The 19,369-nt window shown below is 54.6% G+C and overlaps 1 long non-coding RNA gene across 2 annotated transcripts; it reads right to left on the reverse strand.

The window, feature by feature from the left end:
• Nucleotides 1-1,532: 1,532 nt before the first annotated feature.
• On the reverse strand, nt 1,533-17,130 carry LOC103541465 (uncharacterized). 2 transcript variants are annotated; one of them, XR_011533373.1, is made up of 7 exons: nt 16,935-17,130; nt 13,354-13,492; nt 12,154-12,390; nt 9,775-11,208; nt 8,610-8,763; nt 6,009-6,143; nt 1,533-2,057 (listed from the first exon to the last, which is right to left on the reverse strand). It is a non-coding gene; the product is annotated as an uncharacterized lncRNA (long non-coding RNA). The 2 variants fall into 2 exon arrangements; XR_542474.2 differs by lacking the exons at nt 13,354-13,492; nt 16,935-17,130 and having other exon boundaries at nt 9,775-9,903; nt 12,154-12,443.
• Nucleotides 17,131-19,369: the final 2,239 nt, after the last annotated feature.

The raw sequence follows: 19,369 nt of genomic DNA on the forward strand, positions 1-19,369 counted from the left end.
CCAGCTCATATAAACTCTTGGACCGTCAACTTAAAATAAGGAGGTCTGGGTTTCAGGAGAACTCACCAGGGTCACCTGAAGAATGCAGTGATCTAGGGGGCTCAATGGGCCCTTATTGGTACCAAATGCCAGTTCAGTGTAGATTCCAGGTGGTCTCCGGTGGGTTTCTCTGAAATCCTGCTGTGACTATGCCAAGAAATGTTGATGAAAATAATCCATAACCAATCTATAAATGAAAATTTGGGAGAGTTTATTCTGAGCTAAAATGTGAGGACCATGGCCTGGGGCCTTTCTTCCCGAAGGAAGAAAGGGCACCGAAGAAGTGGGGTGCACAGAGTGGTTATATACCCCCAAACAGGATGTTTCACATAGGATTGAAATGTCCCTTTTACAATAGTCGCGAGACTGCTCTGTCGGCACAGCCATTGATGGAAACAGCAGGTAGGTCTGCTGTCTCAGTGAACACAGCAGGGTGGCAGATCTGTTGTCTCGAGCTGGGTGGTCACAGGTGAGCTTGGTGGTCAAAGGTGAGCACAGCAATCAGTTCCTAGCCTAAGGAAAGATGCTTATCCTTAAGGAAATGCCAATGTGGGGGGAAGTTGCACCTTTATCTTAAGGCCATTTGTTCTTGCCATAGGAAATGTTTTAAAGCAGATATGCAATGCGTGCTCAATGGCTGGCCTCGATCAGGCCCTTTTGGAAAGACAAGGTCAGGCCGAATTAGGTTTACACCAAATGGCTTCCTCATATTCTCCAATATATCCTATTGCTTGCCATTTTTATTTGTCAAAGGCAGGCTAAACATTTAGAATACATCTTCTGTGCTATAGCAGAAGATGGTTTCCAAAAGTATTGTTTTCCCCGAGAGATCATTTTCTCTGGGGTGCAATGAGATCAGGCATATGCTGTAGAAACAGAGGTGGAGCTTCCAAAGGAAGCACTGGGCATTGACTCGGTCCCTTCCACGGCTTCCCGTGAAAATCACAATCTCCCCCCTGCCACCACACTTTTGGATCTATAATTGTTTTTCTTTTTCTGTGGCTGTTCTCTGAAAATCAAACAAAGCTTCAGTTAAGTTAGAGAGGGACCAGGGACATGTCAAAGTGTGTGGACTCACCATTTGTGAGGCGACCTCCTTAGCTGCCTGATCTGCTAACTTTTTTTTTTGGTTTCCAAAATGTCCTCCTTCAAGTGACCTTGTACTTTTATTATTGCCAATTCCTTAGGGAGTAAAACGGCTTTTTTAACAAAGCAGCCAACTTTTTCCTGTTTTTAATATGTTGTTTGTTGAGTAGAGATCAAAAAACCTTTGTTTTTAGAGCATCCCCAAATCATGGGCTATTCCAAATGCGTAGCTAGTGTCAGTCAAAATATTTGCAGTTTCCTGTAGCCAAATGACAAGCTGCACCTGTTGCTCTGGATGAGCATCAGGCAAGGGAGCACTCTCAAGATGGAGACTGGAGGACCTGTCACTCCCCAAGGGCGGTCCTCAGCTCACCACAAGACATGCCAATAGTCCAGAGGCAAGGTGGTAGGAGAGAAAGGGTTTTATTACAGCTTGCTAGCAAGAGAGAAGATGGCTGACTCACGTCCGAAAGAAGCGTCTCACAGAACAATGACTACAGACCAGTTAATAGGGGGCTGATCTCCGGGTGGGGGAGGCAGCTGGTCTGGGGTGGGGGTGGGGGGCAGACATCTGGTCTTAGTTCCTGATAGTCTTTCCTTTTACTGGGTATGCATTAGAGACTGGAGCAATGCCCCAAGACCCTGATCTTTCAGTTGTCACTGATGATGGCTATCAGCACAGACCATCTGCCCAGGGGCCATCATTCCTAAGGAACTCAAAAGAACAAAGTTATCAACTTAAAGCAGCTGGGAGGGGCCGTAAAATCTACAGAGCATGTCTGGGCTAGTTAATCAGAGGTCACTCAAAGTTACAATATGGTTTCTCTTCTACAGTTTGGCTTCTGTTATGTTAACCTTGCGCTGAGCCAGTATCAGACCCTTAGCATGTCTGGCTTGATATTTCCCAGTAGGTCCTCGCAAGGATGAGCCATCTGTGAATAACATAAGGCCAACATTAGTTATAGGACTTTCATGTAAATCATCCCTAGGGGTCAAAAGCTGGTGAGTTCATTTTATGTAGTCACGACAAAATTTCATAGATTTGTGGGCCAGCCCAATGGCTCAGCGGTTAAAGTGTGCACATTCCACTTCTGCAGCCCGGGGTTCGCTGCTTCGGATCCCGGGTGCCGACATGGCATTGCTTGGCAAGCCATGCTGTGGCAGGCATCCCACATATATAAAAAAAGTGAAGGCAGGTGGGCACGGATGTTAGCTCAGGGCCAGTCTTCCTCAGCAAAAAGAGGAGGATTGGCAGCAGTTAGCTCAAGGCTTATCTTCCTTAAAAAAAAAAAAATTCATAGATTTGGCATCATCTGTGAGCAAAGTGGTGGGACTTAACCTGTTACTCCTCAGCAAAATCATATTAGGAGAAAACAAAGCAATTTCATAGGAAGTTAGTCAACTCACTGAATAATGTTGAGTGTGATGAGAGTTTAACGAAGCTTCAACCGAGTGAGGAGGATAAACAGTTAAGGAGACCCCTCACCATTTCTCCAGTAGCCTTGCACAAGAGAGCTCTTGCCGAATCAGCCCTCGCGCTCCGTGCAGTCCTGCTGCAGAGTGGGATTGCTGCCTCTAGTCCCTTACAGGTGGATGTTGATCATCGTGTCCTTGAGTTCATACACCTAAGCATTCCCTTTATCTTCATGTACAAAGAGAGAAGATGGCAAGGTGAAATTAGGGTGGCCTAAAGCTGGGGGCTGAGCCAAGATGGACTTTAAGCTGTTTATGGCTTTTTCTGCTTCTGGTGTCATTTCATCAAACCAGACTGGTCAGATTTAAGTAACATATATATATATGAAAGGTTGACCAATGAGTGAAGAGTTAGGCTCCTAGTTCCTGCGTATCTAGTCGGTTCTAAAACAAATCCACTCAATTGTTTGTTTGGTTTTTTTTTTTTAAAGATTTTATTTTTCCTTTTTCTCCCAAAGCCCCCTGGTACACAGTTGTGTATTTTTAGTTGTGGGTCCTTCTAGTCGTGGCATGTGGGATGCCACCTCAGTGTGGCCTGATGAGCGGTGCCATGTCTGCACCCAGGATTCAAACTGGTGAAACCCTGAGCCACCCAAGCACAGCTCGTGAGCTTAACCACTGGGCCACGGGGCCGGCCTCTCAATTGTTTTTGTTGGCAGTTTACGAACTCATCAGTTTTTCTGTTATGGTTCTGTAATTTTTTTACTTAGTTTAGTTTTATAATCTGAAAGTTTATCAGAGACCTATATTTTAGAGTAAGTGTCAGAGTCCTTTCCATGAAACTCTCTGAAGGTGAAACATGTTTGTGAAAGCGTCAGAGTAAAACAGTAAAGGTCTGTAAAGACAAAAGACTTAAAAATGGCAATTGACAAAGGAACTTGGTTATTTCTGTGATATATAACATTTTAAGATAATAACTAGAATTACAAGTGATAACTAGGGAAGATCAGAATTTTAGGAATGTTATATAATTTTTATTATTATGTTATAAATACTATTATATATAATATTTTATTATTATATTAATAACATTTATGCAAGATAACCTAAAGGTTTCTTTTTTTTCCCCCCCGAAGACTTTTAGCCCTGAGGTAACATCTGCCAATACTCCTCTTTTTCTGAGGAAGACTGGCCCAGAGCTAACATCTGTGCCCATCTTCCTCTACTTTATATGTGGGACACCTGCCACAGCACGGCTTGACAAGCGGTGCCATGTCTGCACTCGGGATCTGAACCAGCGAACCCTGGGCTGCTGAGAAGCGGAATATGCTAACTTAACCGCCGTGCCACCACGCCGGCCCCAAGAAAAATCTATTATAACCTCTTTATCAAGAGCAGACCAAAATTTCAAGATCATCCTTTCAAAAGAAAGCCAAATTATAATTTTGCACCAGATTACCCTTGATATTGAAACTCATTTATTTAATTGAATTCATTTTAATCTTAGCCAACTTGACCGTGCACGAAACTCTTTCCTCAGGGTTTCACTTCCACAAACCTTCTGTCACTTGCTTTTTACATTCAGAATTTGTCCCATGCCTTCTTTCCTTTTTTTTTCTTTCCTAGTACTTTGGGACAAATGTATCTTTCTTAAGAAAACAAACAGAAATATTTACATTCTTTATATATTCTTTACTGAAAATGTACACCTTACTTTTCTTGTATACAGACTTTCTAGAAACATGTGCTTTTCCATACTTAGGAAATTCCCCACCATGGCACAAAACATATTTATCAATACACCTAAGCATATTCCAGTTTCTCTGAGATAAGAAGCCAGAGACAGACAAATCTACACCTAGTAATTAATTTTTCATATTTTCTATAATGTGGAAATGAGAAATACTCAACAAATTATCATTTAACTTAATTTAGCAAAACTCTGAAGTTTCAGTTTATCAAAAGGTTTTGAAGGTATTTTAAGTATACACACCATAACACCTAGTTATCGTTAAAAAGTTCATCCAAAAACTTTTATATCTATTTAGTTTACATGTTCCCAATAATTATATTTAGATTGCCTACAAAAAAATTCCTGAGACATTAGACAAAATCAGTTATTACTCTAAGTTAATATCTTTGCTGACAAATTTTGTGACAGAGAAAACATGTCTGTATCATATCCAATGCTGATAACTCTGAAAACATTGATCTCAATCAAACCAACAAACTTAAGCTCTCATTTACCAAAGTTTGTTTGTTTCTTTTTTTATTTTTTGTGAGGAAGATTTGCCCTGAGCTAATATCCATTGCTAAACCTCCTCTGTTTTTCTTTTTTTTTTGCTTGAGGAAGATTAGCCCTGAGCTAACGTCTGTGCCAGTCTTCCTCTACTTTATATGTGGGATGCCTCCATAGTATGGCTGTATGGCATAGGTCAGCACCCAGGATCTGAACCTGTGAACCTGGGCCACTGAAGCAGAGCACAAGGAATTTTAACCATTTGACCACGGGGCTGGCCCCTCAAAATTTATTTTATATCACATTAACTTGGAAGACATTTGGGTTAGTTTGTATTACATTTAGAAATAATTTATATCAGCACTTACTTCAAGACAATTAAATAGAGCTCTTTTAGAAATTATTCATCTGGAAGCAGACAAATATAGAGAGTGACTTATAATACAGAAACATCGAGACAGACACAGAGATCTTCAAAATTTTAGCCACATCTCAGGTACAAAACTCAAAAGAATAGTTGGATCTAAATTTTTTTTCTGGGCCCGCCCCATGGTCGAGTGGTTAAGTTCACGCACTGTGCTTTGGCAGCCCAATGTTTCACTGGTTTGGATCCTGGGTGTGGACATGGCACTGCTCGTCGGGCCATGCTGAGGTGGCGTCCCACATGGCACAACCAGAGGGACCTGCAACTAGAGTATACAACTATGTGCTGGGGGGTGTTGGGAAGAAGAAGAAAAAAAGATTGGCAACAGGTGTTAGCTCAGGGCCAATCTTTAACAAAATAAATAAATAAAATAAAAATAAATTGTTTTTCTGGCAGATGAACTAAGTTCATTTGCTCAGATAGCTAAAGACTTTTACTAAAGATTTTGTTTGTTTGTTTCTTTTTTTTTTTTTTAAAGATTGGCACCTGAACTAACATCTGTTGCCAATCTTTTCTTTCCTTCTTCTTCTTCTCCCCAAAGCCCCTAGTACATAGTTGCATATTCTAGTTGTGGATCCTTCTAGCTGTGGCATGTGGGACGCCACCTCAGCATGGTTTGATGAGCGGTGCCATGTCCACACCCAGGATCCAAACCCATGAAACCCTGGGCCACTGAAGTGGAGCATGTGAACTTAACCACTCAGTCACAGGGCCGGCCCCTGTAAGGATCCTTTTAAAACAATTATTGAATAAACTCAGGGACCTTCAACCATTAATTGGAGGATCTGAGACCCAGGAAAGACTTACTGAGCAGCGGCTGGAGCTCTGGAGAGCCGGTTGGGCACAAAGGGTCCTGCTGGTGCCATGGTGCCAGGTCCTCTTGATGCTCCAGGCAGTCTTGGGTGATCTCTCTGGGTCCCTTCGTGGTCACCAATTTGTCGCCTGAAATAAAGAGTCTAGGTGACATTAGTGGAGGAGTTTAGTCAACAATCAGTGTGAGGAGTTTGAGCCCCGGGAGAGCAGTAGAGCAGAGCATTCTGATGCAACTGCTCCAGAGGGTGTGAGGTTCAGTCCAGCTTATGTCTCTTTCACAAACGGTGCACGTGCAGGGACCTGCTCCATGACCTGGCCTCTGGGGGAGAAGCGGGACTCTCCTGCCCTCCTCTGCCCACCCTGTGCCTGGCACAGCATAGGCACACAGCGGGTGCCAGGAAGCCCCTTGCTAACTTGAATTCAGAGCCCTCCTCTTCTCGAGCCTCCCAGAGCCCCCCCCCAGCTGGAAGTTTCAGCTGGGAGGCAGCAGAAAGCACGGGTCTGGGTGTGTGGGTGCCTGGCTCTGCTGGGCCTGGAAGAGCAGCTTCCCTTCTTTGCCCTGGAACACACCCATGTGAAGGCTGGGTCCCTCCCTTCCTCACCCTTGAGCTCAAGCCCCTCCCCGGGGGAGGCCTGAGGGGTGGGGAGTTGTCTTCAGAGGAAGGCTTTAGTTGACGACGCAGGCTGCTGCTCACAGGTGCTTGTCCTTGGGGTCTGTGGCAACTCTGCGCAGGCCCCTCCTGCAACGTGGGAGCCCCACGGCTGGAAGGTAATGTCCTACCGAACTGCCAGGGTTGGGGGGTGGGCTAGGCAGAGACCACCCCTACTCCTAGATTGTCTCCATCCCTGGTCAGTCTGGGGCTTTGGAGCTTAACAAATGACTTGGTCCAAACTCTGCCCCTGTGCAGGGGGGAGGCCTGAGGACAGGATCTCAGGCTGCCAAGACCCCCTCTGCTAACCTCTGGGAGTGCTTGGGAACCCACTTCCTTCTCTGAGCCTCACTCATCTGTAAGATGGATGTAACCTGGTGCCCACCTCCCAGGCACTGTGTGGGCAGAGGGCAGCTGGCAGCCTTGATGCAGCCCCTCCTGCAGCTTGACACAGCTCCCTGTCTGCTGGCATCCAGGTTCCCTGGAAACTGGCTGAGCTGCATTCCAGTCACCCTGGCACAGGGGCAAAGGTTTCAGTGGGGTTGAACCTGACTTCCCAGCCCCAGTTGTCTCAAGGGGGAAGGTAAGGAGGTGACAGGGAGTGCAAGCAGTCCAGGTGCTGTCTCATCCAGTTCCAATCTCCCTCCGTGGCCGTCGGCATCCTTGTTTTACAGAGCAGAAAACTGAGGCTCAGGGAGTCACTGCCCAGGGTCATCTGTGGGGCACCTCCTGGCCCCTTGCTCCTGCTGTGTCTGGAGGGCCTCCGGCGGGAGAGAGATGGGACGGACAGGCAGAGGGTGGGCAGTGTGGCCCTTCCCAGAGGAAGACCTGTCCCTCACCTCCTCCCTCCCACAGATGGGCCGGCCAGGGTCCCCAGGGGAGAAGGTCTCTGACACCCAGCTGTCCGGTGCCACTACTGACCCCCACCATGCCCCTGGCGATGCCATCCTTGACCCTGAGGACTTGGACCTGGTGCCCTCCGTGACCCTGGCTGCAGCCCTCATCTTGCTGTTCCTCCTGCTCTCAGCCTGGCTGGAGTGGAACAGGCCCCTCCAAGACTCTTGCTAAGGAGGGTTCTGGGGCTGGGGATGGGGTAACGCTGGGCTGGGCCTGGACAGGCTCAGGAGAGGCACAGAGGGAGTAGAGCCAGGGATGGGGGCCTCCCAGCCACATCCTGGGCCAGACCCTGAGGCCCAGCAGCCCCGGCGGGACCCCAGGATGTCCCCAGACCCCCCACCAGAGGGCAGGAAACCAGATGAGCCCTGGACTCTGCTGGAGAATGCTACTGCTGGAGCCTCACACCTGGGGACGGCCACGGATGCTAGACTAAAAGGCTCGGGCAGCTGACAGTGCTCAGGAAGACTGGGCTCCAGCCCCTCTCATCCTGGTTTGCTGCACGGCCGGGTCTGGGTCCCCATTTTTGCACCACCATTCTGAGTGTCACAAATAAAGCCAGGTGACCCCTGGGTATCTGTGGAATGAGTCAAAGCATGGGGAAATGAGAGTTTCAGCCCAGGCTCTGCCATTCTGGGCTGTGTAACAGTGGACAAGGCCCTTCTCCATTCTGGGCCTCGGTTTCCCCAGTCATCAAATGAAGATGGCAATATCTGCTTCTGGATTTTGTTGGGAGGGCCGACCCGTGGGTAGGCACTTTGTGGTCACCTCCGTAGAGACACTGTCCCTTTGTGCCTGCCCCTCTCCCTTCTCCTGGGACCCAGAAAACCCTTGGAGGAAGCCCCGCATCCTGTGGCTGAGGCCGCTGAGAGGCGGGATGCGCTGGTCTTGGCTGTCCCCTGGTGGCTGAAGTCAGAATTGCACCATCTACTGTGGGGTTCCTTGGGCTTCCCGTCACCGCAGAGGGTGAAGATGTCTTATTATTTAAAGTGGAATATTTTGAGATTGTGGACAAGCGCAAATCCCATCACCCAGAGAGAACCTCTTTTACCATTTTGTATTTATCTTCTTTCCCTCCATTTCTGTATCTGTAATCTTACAAAGGAAATCATCAGCAAGGAGGCGGCAGGGCTGGGCGAGGACCGCTGGTGCTGGGGGCAGGTAGTCACTGTCCGGGTCGGTCGTTGGAACCTTCCCACTCGGACCTTGACAAAGGAAGACATGCATTTCTGGAGGGTAGGAAGGGCGTGGAGACCTTCAAGTTGGGACTGGAGTCTCCAGGACCCCTCCCTGTGCCAGACGCTGTGGCGAAACACATGAGTGGACCCCGGGGAGCTTGGGCAGCTGCTCAGTGGCTTTTCTGACCTCTCACCAGCATGGCTGGACACAGGGGTGGACCACAGGAGCCCTCCTCCCCAGCTGAGCTCCCGCTGCTGCAGGAAGAGCAGAGATAAGGCTGTTCTGTCCTCCTCACTCCCTCTCTCCCTCCCTCCCGTCTGCCTCTACTCTCTCCCCGTCCCCCTTCTCTCCCCATTCCTTCTCTGAGCACCTTCCCTGTTGGGCAGAATCCAGAAAGATCAAGGCTGGGGGGAGAGAGGGGGAGGCAGGCAGCCAAGTGTGGCCCCACCACCTCTGGCCTTCTGCCCAGGGAGCGGGGGCCCCTGAGGGGCTCTCCTCTCTGTTCCCTCTGCCACATTCCCTCCCTGTTGTGGGGGGAGAGGCTGTGGGCAGGACACCAGGTGCCCCCCATCTTTGCTGCCCCCCAGCTCTCTCCACCTCTCCACTTTTACCCCCCACCCCCACTCATCTTGTCAGAGGGAGACCCTGAGACCCAACCTCTGGGGTCAGGGAGGGGCCTTTGTAACCCAGGCACAGACTGGGCAGGGCTGGGCTGGTGGCCTTTGGGGATTCCAAGCCCCATGCTCCTCATGCCCTCTCAGAGGCTGCCAGGGCCAGAGCAGAATCCTTCGCTCCTTCCCTCACAGCATGAGGCCACAGATCTCAGACTTCCAGCTGGGTGTGTGTATGTGCGTGTGTGTGTATGTGTTCAGGGGAGCCCGGGTAAGGCGAGGAGCATGCCCCTGGGAGCCGGGCAGGGAGGAGCAGCCACCCTGGACCTCGCCTGAGGCCTTGACCCTGCCCGCTGGCCCAGGGAGAGCGAGAGACTGGCAGGCAGGGCAGTGTGTGTGCTGGCTCTGCCAGTTTGCATTTCTGACCTGTGCCCATGCAAAGGCCGTGTGGCTTCCGATGCGGTCCAGCGGGCCAACTCCTCATGTCCAGTCCAGCCCTTGGTTCTCGTGTCCGAGGCCAGTGTAGGCATCTGTGCGTAGCCCATCCAGGAAGGACTGCACCCGCAAGGCAAATATTGTTCCGTATAATTCAGTGACCCTCTTTATAAACATTGTGGTTCCGCCTTGGGGTTTTTCCTGCTTTGACTCCCACCTCTCCTCCCCGCTCTTGCAGGGGTGCTGGGGCAGCCAGATGCCTGAGGGTAGGAAATGTGTGCTCTGGAGGGTTAGAGGTCACAAAAGGTGACAGGATGGGCCTGGGGACTGGGGTGGGTGAGCCAGAGAGTCCTGGGGGGGGTGGGGGGGCTCTTCCTTGAGCTGGTTGGCAAAGAGTTGCTGGGAGCAGGCAGCTTGCTAGTGTGTGTGTGAGTGTGTGTATGTGTGTACACCTGCCTGTGCACCTGTGTATATGTATGCATACGTGCATATACATTCATGGGCGTACATGCATGCACACACCCCCACGTGTCGAGAACATGTGCACGCATGTGTACATGCACATAACACACGTGCACACACATGCAGGTGTGTTTATGTACACGCAGACACGTTTGTGCGTGCATGTGTTTATGCACACGTGCACTTGCATGCATGTGCAAATACATGTGTATCACAAACATGTGAAACGTGTGTACATGCATGTACGTGTGTGCATGTAGGTGTGTACGTGTATGTGTGTGTGTGTGCACGAGCATGTGTGTGTGTATACTCAGGTGTTTACTCCGTGTGGAGGCTGGGGATGGAGTGGAACTGGCGTCTTTCCCACCAGCCTGGTTGTGGGCTGGTGAGTGTTTCAAGGCAAGCTGAATCGGCCCCTGCAGAGCGAGGCGAGTCCCTCCTCTGGGAGGAGGGCTTTGCTGTTGTTGATGAGAGCAGGTGCAGGAGACAGGTGGCCCTGGAGGCAACGTCCCTGGCACTCTCCAGGGTGTTTCCTTGGGAGAGCTATGCAGCCTGAGTCTCCTTTCTCGTCAGTCTGCTGAGGCAGTGGGGCGACACTGCTGTCTCCATTCCTTTCTGCTTCCTTCCTGAAAGGGCCTTGATTTTCTCTGAGGTGGCAGTGTCCTAACTGAGAGCACAGACCCTCCAGCTGCCCTCGCAGCTCGGTGGCCTTGTGAGTAATTTTTGGCCAGGAGGTATAGACAAGAGGGTCCAGAAAGAGCCGTGCTTCCTGGTTAGAGAGGTTTAGGGTCCTACCCTCTTCTTCCTGCCTGAAATCAGGTGTGTTGCATGGGGGTGCAGCAGCCGTCTTGCAAACAGGAGGTGAGAGCCCAGGCTGAGGATGGCGGGCGGGGATGAAGCAGGACACAGTTCTTGGCTGATGTCCTAGAGCTGGTTTTCTGTGTGTTGCAGCCTCACACACTCCTAACAGGGACAGAGCATCAACCCCCTCTTCACCTGGGGATTCTGGGGTCTGGAGCCTGTAGGGGCTGGCATGTGGGTGTGCGCCCTCCTCCCTCTGCACTCTGAGAGGGCACCAGGGACTTGTCCTCAGAGGCACACACGCAGGTGGCTCTCGAGACAGTCAGAGCCCTGCTGGCCATGGCTGCCTCTCGTGAGAGGCCGGCTGTCCGCTCAGAGGAGAAGGATGAGGGGGAGGGGTGGGGGACAGCCTGGACTGACCTCCTGTTGAGAGGCAGCTCTAGGTCACAGGGAGTAGGCCACTCATCTGAGACCAGGTGCAACCTGGAACCATGGGGCCCACACCTGTCCCCACCCGGCTCCCACCCGGTGCCCTCTGTAAGGCGAGGATGAGATCCTGAGTTGGGGCTGTGCAGAGACGGGAGTGTGGGGCTGCGGGGCCCTGCCTCCACAGCCCAACGAGGTGGGACCGGGAGCCTGCACAGGCGGCAGGTGGGCAGGTGGGCAGAGGGGACAGCATCCTTCTTCATAAGGTGGGGCAGCCAGTCCTGAGAGCCTGGCCCTGACAGGACCGCTCTCTCCTCCTTCACATCCAAGACCTGGCTGGACATCCCCTAGTGGACGCTCCTGGGGACCTTCAGCCCACCCACATGTGTCAGGTCCTTCCTGCTTGGGGCATGAAGTGGAAACAGGAAAAGGGCAGGGTGAGGCCGCCCTGTCCCCTCACTGGCTGTCAGTCCCTCCTAGGGACACAGCTGTGGCCCCTGCCTGCACAGCAGGGAAGCCAGACCACCTGGAGTTGCGTCCTTGCCCTGCAAGCTTGGCAACCCCCCACGCCATGAGCCTCTGCGTCCTCATTTGTGATGGGGAGGCTGTGTGGAGGGCTGCACGGCACTCCCAGGCGGGACCCTGACCCAGTGCCCGACGTCCCGGACGGGTGCTCGTTACCTCTACCGTCTGCTTGCAGCCCTCTTTTGCACCAGGATCTGAGGCTCAGAGGAGAGGAGGCGGCTGCCTGGGATGTGACTCGGCTGATCCGACTGGGTGAAGTGAGTTCTTTATTCCTTCGTGCCTTTGTGCCAGGAAAGGGTCAGACCCAGGTCTCCATCCCAGCCAGATGCTCAGTGACCTGGTTCTGCCACCCTGAGGTTCACAGCCCCTCCTGTGCTGTTGGGACAGGCAGGCCTGGGGGAGACGGCAGGGGGAGGGCGGGGCTGGGAGCGAACCCCACCTGGCCAGCAGAGGCCCCGCCCAGCCGGCCAGCCTGGCGTTTCTGCCTTCACGGCCTCAGCCAACACTTTCTCCCGGGCCTCAGCCAACTATTTGTGGGCCGCTAAGTGGCCCGACAGCTGCTTCTCTTGCTCAAGTATGACATTACATTTTTTCGGATGGCCGGACACTTCCTGGCTCACAGCGTGTGAGCAACCGTCTCGCTCTGTCCTGACCATTGCCCCTCACCCCTCCAGTCTCCCCTTTTTGTCCTGGCCGGCCAGCGGCGGGGTCAGGCTGAGACCCCTCTAGCCTCATGCTCAGACAGAGCCCCGCCGAGCCCCCCGGGGCTGCAGGTGGCCCAGGAAACCTCCCCTTGGTTATTTTTGGCCCCTGTGCTGGCCTGTGGACTCCCAGCCAAAAGCAATTACTGAATTTTCGCCTTGTTTTGCTGACAGTTTAGAATATGTCAAAAATGTTCCACTGGGGGACCCAAGGGCACCTCGGGGGGTGGGACATGGGGGCTTGGAGACCAGCTGTGGCTGGGTCCCCTAGAATAGACTTTTGGGGTTCCTGGCAAGATGGAGGAGAGATGGGACAAGTGAGGGCTGTTTATTTATAGCTGTCGTTTGGTGGTGCTTCCAGAGCGCGGTCTGTGCCCGCACACTGGTCATCTCTCCTCTCTATCCCGTAACGCAGTGGGGTTATTCGCTCCCATTTCACAGAAGAGGAAACTGAGGCTCAGCACTATCTTGAACCTGCCGACGCTCCACTCGTGGGAAGTGGCTGAATGGGGCCTGTGCTCGGCTCCGCTCCTTGTTTGTGGGCTGCCACTTCTCTAGTGGAGAAAGGTTCGCCCTGTTCTGTGGAGGGCAGGGCTGGGGGCTTGTGGAGGCCACAAGGAACCGGCAGGGTCTGCCCCAGGGCTCTCCCTCTTACCATGGGGGCTGTGCTCGGAGGAACTGGGAACCACACCAGGTCTGGCCATCTCCTTTTCAGTGTCTGTGTTGTCGTGGCTCTGGAATTTGCACCCTGGCCCTTTCACTCCAGCATCTCTGCCGGGAACCACAACGCTGGCCTGGGAGAGACCACGGGATCGCCTGAGTCTGCAGACAGGGACAGTTCTGGGGCTCAGCATTTGTGCTCACACTGGGCAGGCTGGATCTGCCTGGTGGGCTCCGTCCAGGGCCCAGGCCACCCTCTGTTCCTTCCGCGGCCCTCGGGAGCATCCACTGGCCACAAGCAGAGGGCAGTGAGAAGGGGGTCAGGCCTGCAACAGCCGCAGGCCACAGGTCTGAGGAGCTCAGCTGCCCTGACCCGGGGTGGCTCCTTATCCTGCTCCAGGAGGACACCAGGGGCTGGGCTACTGTCTGGGGGGTGAGAGAGCTTCAGACCGTCCACCACTCTGCTCCCCTCAAAGGCTGCCCCAGGGGAGTTTCCGGAAGGGAGGGTGGGGATGAGAGTCTCTGGGGAGAGGGATTTGGAGATCCCCATGCCTCAGGACCTCAGTTATCTCACATCCTGGGCAGCACCTCCTCGGGCACAGGGGCTCCCTGTCCTTCACACAGCCGTGTCATCAGCTTTTCTCCTTGGTGCAGAACACTGGCTCGCTGGGGCCTTGCCCATGCCCTGCGGTTGTCCGGGAGGCCAAGCCCACTCCACACACACAAGTGTACAGACATGCACACGTGCACATATATGTGCACGCCTGTGCACGTATGTGTCCCATAGGTTCATGTGCATAATTTTTTGTTTTTGGGAAGATTAGCCCTGAGCTAACATCTGCCAATCCTCCTCTTTTTGCTGAGGAAGACTGGCCCTGAGCTAACATCTATGCCCATCTTCCTCCACTTCATATGTGGGACGCCTGCCACAGCATGGCTTGACAAGCAGTGTGTAGGTCTACACCCGGGATCCGAACGGGCGAACCCCGGGCTGCCGAAGCTGAGTGTGCAAACTTAACCTCTGTGCCACTGGGCAGGCCTCGCATGTGCATACTTTCACATGCTGTGCACTTGAGCATGTGTGTGCGTGTGTGGTGTGTGCTTGTAGGCATGTCTATGTATGTGCACATACACGCTTTAATAAAGTGACCCACTTCCTGTTTGACAGGCTGACTTGGTTCTGGGTGTGCTTCGTTACCGCATCCACTGGTTGGGCGAATGCTTCTCCTGTTGTTGGTGCCCATCTCTGGGCCAGCACTGGGATGGGGACCAGCCCTGCCCTGAGGGAGCTCCCGGTCTGGGGCTGCCCGGCGGGCAGGGGCAGGGGGGACATGTGCATAGGCTCCCGTGGCACGCAGGACAAGAGTCAGACCCAGCCTGGAGCGGGGACAAAGCATGCCTCCTGGCAGCGGAGCACAGCTGAGCCAAATGCAAGCACACGCACGCACAGGGCCAGCCGGGTGGCGGGGGTTCCGGGGAGGGGTGAAGTCATTCTGGAGGCCCCAGGGTGGAAAGTGGCTTGGCATTGGGATGGGTGTCATTGGGAGGCATGGCTGGCGCATGAGACTGAGCAGGGTGTCAAGGGGAAGCAGTGAGGCTGGGAGGCGGGAGGAGCCCAGCCTGGGACCTTCAGGCCTGGCCTGGGTGTGGGGTGACACTTGGAGATGCTGTATGCATACCCAGGGCTGTGTCTTATATCCCTGTGTCTACACGGCCTGGGCCTGGCTTGCCACCGGTGCTGTCACCCTGGACGGCCCACATGCGTTTGGCATGACGGCTGTGATTTCAGGAAAGGGGCAGATGGGGTGCCTGCCCTCACCCTCCCCGACCTTCGAAGGTTTCATCTGAGAAGAATGCAGGATGTCCGTCTGAGGAGCTCGGCCCACAGCAGCTCCGTGACCCCAGAGGCCACGGAGACACGGGGGCTCGGCCATCCTTTTTGGAACGACTGTGGGGAGGACTCGGAGCCGACAGATTAGCTGCCAGAGGAAGTGGCTCTTCTGAGCAGCTGTCTCCTGGCAGATAAGGAGCGGGGTCTGCTTTCTCCGGCCTGGAGGATGGATGCCAGTCCCTGCTGTCCTTGAGGGGACTGGCCAGTGGGCTTGGATGAGAGGAGGATTTGGACGTCCTGGGAGCAGCCTGGGGGGAGGGGCTGCTGGCTTTCAGGGTCAGGGCCTCCGTCTGTCTGGAATATTCCTGCATCCTTTTCCCCAGGCGCAGGCCTGGCTGTGGGCAGGGTTCATGGTGGGCTGAGAGCCTCGGGATGCCGCCCCGTGGCTGGGACACGGAGCCCTAGGCAGCCGGAAGCCTCCAGGCCCGGGCTTGCCCTGAGTCCCTCAGGTGGGCAGCCTGCATGCCGTGGCTGCCTGGCTTTTCTCTGTTTCAGCTCATGGGCTCCCAGCCACCATCTTCTGGGGCCCTGTGTGAGTGGTGGCCATATGAACATGTGAGCCAGGCAGAAGACATGTGCCCACTGCATGAGGGCAGCGGCAGGACGCATTCCACCCAGAGTCACTCGTGCTTCGGCCTGGTGGAGGGGCGGGGGGTGAGGGGTGGGGTGGCCTGGGGGCATTTCATGGGCCAGGGCCGTGAGGCTCCGATGAGCAGCGGTTACGGGGTGGGTCCGGGAAAGGTCCTCGGATTATTGCCCCGTAGCCCCCTCCCTGACTGTTGACGTGACGCTCTTGGGAGCCAACAGCAAAGGCCTCAGTGTGAAGACGCCTCCCTGGCTTTCTCTGTGCCCTGAGCCCATGAGTCCCCCTTCACCTGCACTCTGTTGGGACAACTATCTTGCGCCACCTCGTATTATCTGTTGCACAGGCCCTGCCTAGCAAGAAGCTGCAAAGTGCAGGGGCTGGTGTGTGCATGCAGCCCCAGGACCTTATGCCTGGGGCCCCACGGGCCCGTGAGCCTGAGCCCCTGTGCCTGGCGGGCTGCGCGGGCCTCTGTGGGCAAGGCGGGAGCTCATGAGTGTGGGAGCTCGCAGAGGCCCATCTTCTGCTGTCCGCGTCCGTGGAGCACAGAGCCACACGCTGAGCTCTCCCCGGGGTGGGGGTGGGGGAGTGCCCTCTCCTGCCTCATTGTCTTCTCTTTCCGCAGACTCCGATTTATTAGAACAAAAGTTGAGTGCCCACGGGGCCTTTTGCTATTGCTGAGAAGTGGGCCCCTTCCCCAGACTGCCCGCTCCAGCCCTGGCTACTTTCCCTCCGTCTTGCTTCAAAGTCCAGACAGAAGGCAGCTGAGTAGAGAACTCTCTGTGCGGGGCCTCTGAAAGGCCAGGTGGGCAGTCTTTGTTCAGAGACGCCCTGACTTTGAAAACACTCCCAGATGCACTTGGAATGAGGGGCTCATGTGAAGGCCCCCCCAGATCTGGGTGGAGTGGGCCCCACACCTGTCTCTGGGCAGCTCCCAGATGATGGCTGGGAGCCCCTCAGGGGCTGGAGGGTGTGCCCTGGTCCCCAGCAGGCTTGCAGCAGGGGGAGGCTGTCTGGTGTCTGAGAAGCCCAGGCAGCCACTGTTGAGGGACCAGGCTTTCTCCGATCTGCCCGGAGTGCCTCAAGCTCCAGGTCTACTTACCTCCGCTTCGGGAGGGCAGAAGGAGGTTTCACAGGGTGAGAACTCTCTGCGGTTTCTGCATAAGGTCAAGGACAGCACCCTCAACTGCTCAGGGCCCGCCAGCACTCCCCCCGAGGCTGGCTGGCCTGAACTGCAGACTCCACGACCTGGAACAGGCCCCTGGCCTCTGGGAAGCTGAGCTGCAGCAGACTTGGCCTTTCCTCCGTCGGGAGCTGAAATCCTTGACTCCGCCAGCCGGCGGGGGGTGGAGCAGCTGGCCTGGCCTTGGGGAAGCGTTCCTGGGGCCCGGGCCACAGACTGGGCTGCAGCCCTCCCGAACAGGGCCCCCTCCTGGAGCTCCCGTCTGCCCCGTCTCGGCTGGGGCTGACCTGTGGTCTGGGGTGTGACAGACCTGAGAGAGAACACAGTGCCCCTGAGCTAGGAAGGTGTTTGAAGGAGGCTGCAAGGTGAGACAGGGAGGTTGCGAAGGAGCGTTTGGTTCTGCTGAGGACTGGATATTGGTGTGCACAGGAGAGCACAGTGGCAAGACCATGGGCCCTGTAGCTCACTGCCGGCATCCAAGTCCTGCCCAGTGACCTTGACCTTGGGCATGTGTCTGACCTCTCGGCACTTCTGCTCCCTTAGCGGTAAGGTGGGACCATCATGGTGCCTGCCACCCACGGTCGTCCCAGAGTTGAATGAGCTGACGCTCCGTAGCCCTGTGTAAGCGTCTGCAGAGAAACACGCCCACAATTTCAGCCAGTCTGGGTGGACTTCTTTCTGTTCATCTGCCCGTTAGAGTTTTTCTCAACACACATGGATGACTGGGCGCATTTCTGGAAAAAGTTCGTTGGTTGCTTTGAACAAAACTGGAATTGTTGACTGTGTGTTTGCTGATGTGGTAAAAAGTCAACTAAAAATTAATAGAAACACCAGAAAGCTCTATCCATCACACACTGACGGGGTGGCAGCTGAGTGCAGGGCTGGGGAATCGGAGAGGAGACCGAGTCAGCGCACAGCAGGGAGACGCACAGGTGGCTGCAAGACGGCCCTCAGCCACGAGTGCTAAGCGGAGGGAGGGCTTCATGGAAGGGACAGTTTGGAAGGGCTTTGGGGGGCTATGGAAGACCAGGTCTTGGAGGATGAGTAAGATTTTAAGAGGCAGGGAGCAGAGACGCACACAAAGGGGTCTAGGGAAGAGTGGGGTATATGTGCATACACGTTCATCCATTCGCACACCCACCCACGCACACGCGTGCGTGTATGCGCACACACTCTCATACACACGTACATGTACAGGGCATGAAGTATGTGCCGGGGGTGGGGTTTGCGACCTCGTAGGAAATGAAATGAGAGCAGGTGAAGCTGGCCCGCTCAAAGGTGTGCAGGCTTCACACGGCAGGTGGCACGATGCCACGGGAAGTTCCGAAGCTGGGATGCAACCTGAGGGTGAAGGGTGGCATGGCCGCCAGCGTCCGGCTGGGTGGGGGCTGGGAGAGCAGCGTCTCTTAACCGAGGGAAGTGTCAGCTGCAGTGGCCCGTGTGCAGGGTTCTGGGGCCAGGCTTCACCAAGACCTCAGATGTCTGTGACGGCTCCTGAGCAGGTCGATGAGAGTCACAGTGCCGGGTTCCAGAAGCTGCAACGCCCTCTCCAGCTGTCCCCCCAGCCACTCCGCGAGGCCAGCACACTGCCCTCCCCGACAGAAGGCACCTGGCTCGGGAAGGCCTCGGGAGGAGCAGCTTCCACATTCCTCTGCTTGGGGCTGGAGATGCCCTCCCACCGCAGGGCTGGAGGCGGGGGATGCTTTGTCAGGCTGGGACGGGGGCCAGCCGAGCCCCAGGACACGTCGTCCCCTGGCCTGGCCTCCTGGAGCCGGGCCGGCGCTGGGAATGGCGGCTGACCCTGTGTTCCAGGAGGGGCTGAGGCAGTGTCCTCAGGACGCAGCTGTGCCCAGCTGTTCCCCAAAAGACCTCATCCGGAAAGTCCACCCCCTCCCCAGCCGCTCTGCTGACCAAGGGACACAGGTGTCGGGGCTCTTTTGGGGACCCATGACCCTCGGGGTGACAGGACAGAGGCCAAGACCTGCTTGGCTTGCAGAGTTTGCAGAGTTGTGAGGACAGCATTGATTCCTGAGGCCTCCCAGCTACATTGGCTATGCCCGTTTCCAGGAGAACAGCTTGTAACTCCCTCATCGTGACCGCCAGGGTCCGGCAGAGAGAAGCCAGCCTGCCACTGTGACCTTTGCCCTCTCTGAATCCAGAATTCTGAGTCCTTACTGGAGCATTTGCCGTCAGTGGGTGGAGGGGGACCATAGTTTTGTGTTCAAATGTCGACTCGGCCGTGCCTTCTCGGTGCTTCTCTGTGCCTCGGGGTCCCTGTGGATTTAGTGGGCGCCCTCCTGCAGCCCCCTCCCAGGGGCATGGGCACTTACAGGAGGGGTCCAAGCCTTGAGATC

The sequence above is a fragment of the Equus przewalskii genome, chromosome 26, assembly GCF_037783145.1.
Source record: "Equus przewalskii isolate Varuska chromosome 26, EquPr2, whole genome shotgun sequence".
In the NCBI taxonomy this organism is placed as follows: domain Eukaryota; kingdom Metazoa; phylum Chordata; class Mammalia; order Perissodactyla; family Equidae; genus Equus; species Equus przewalskii.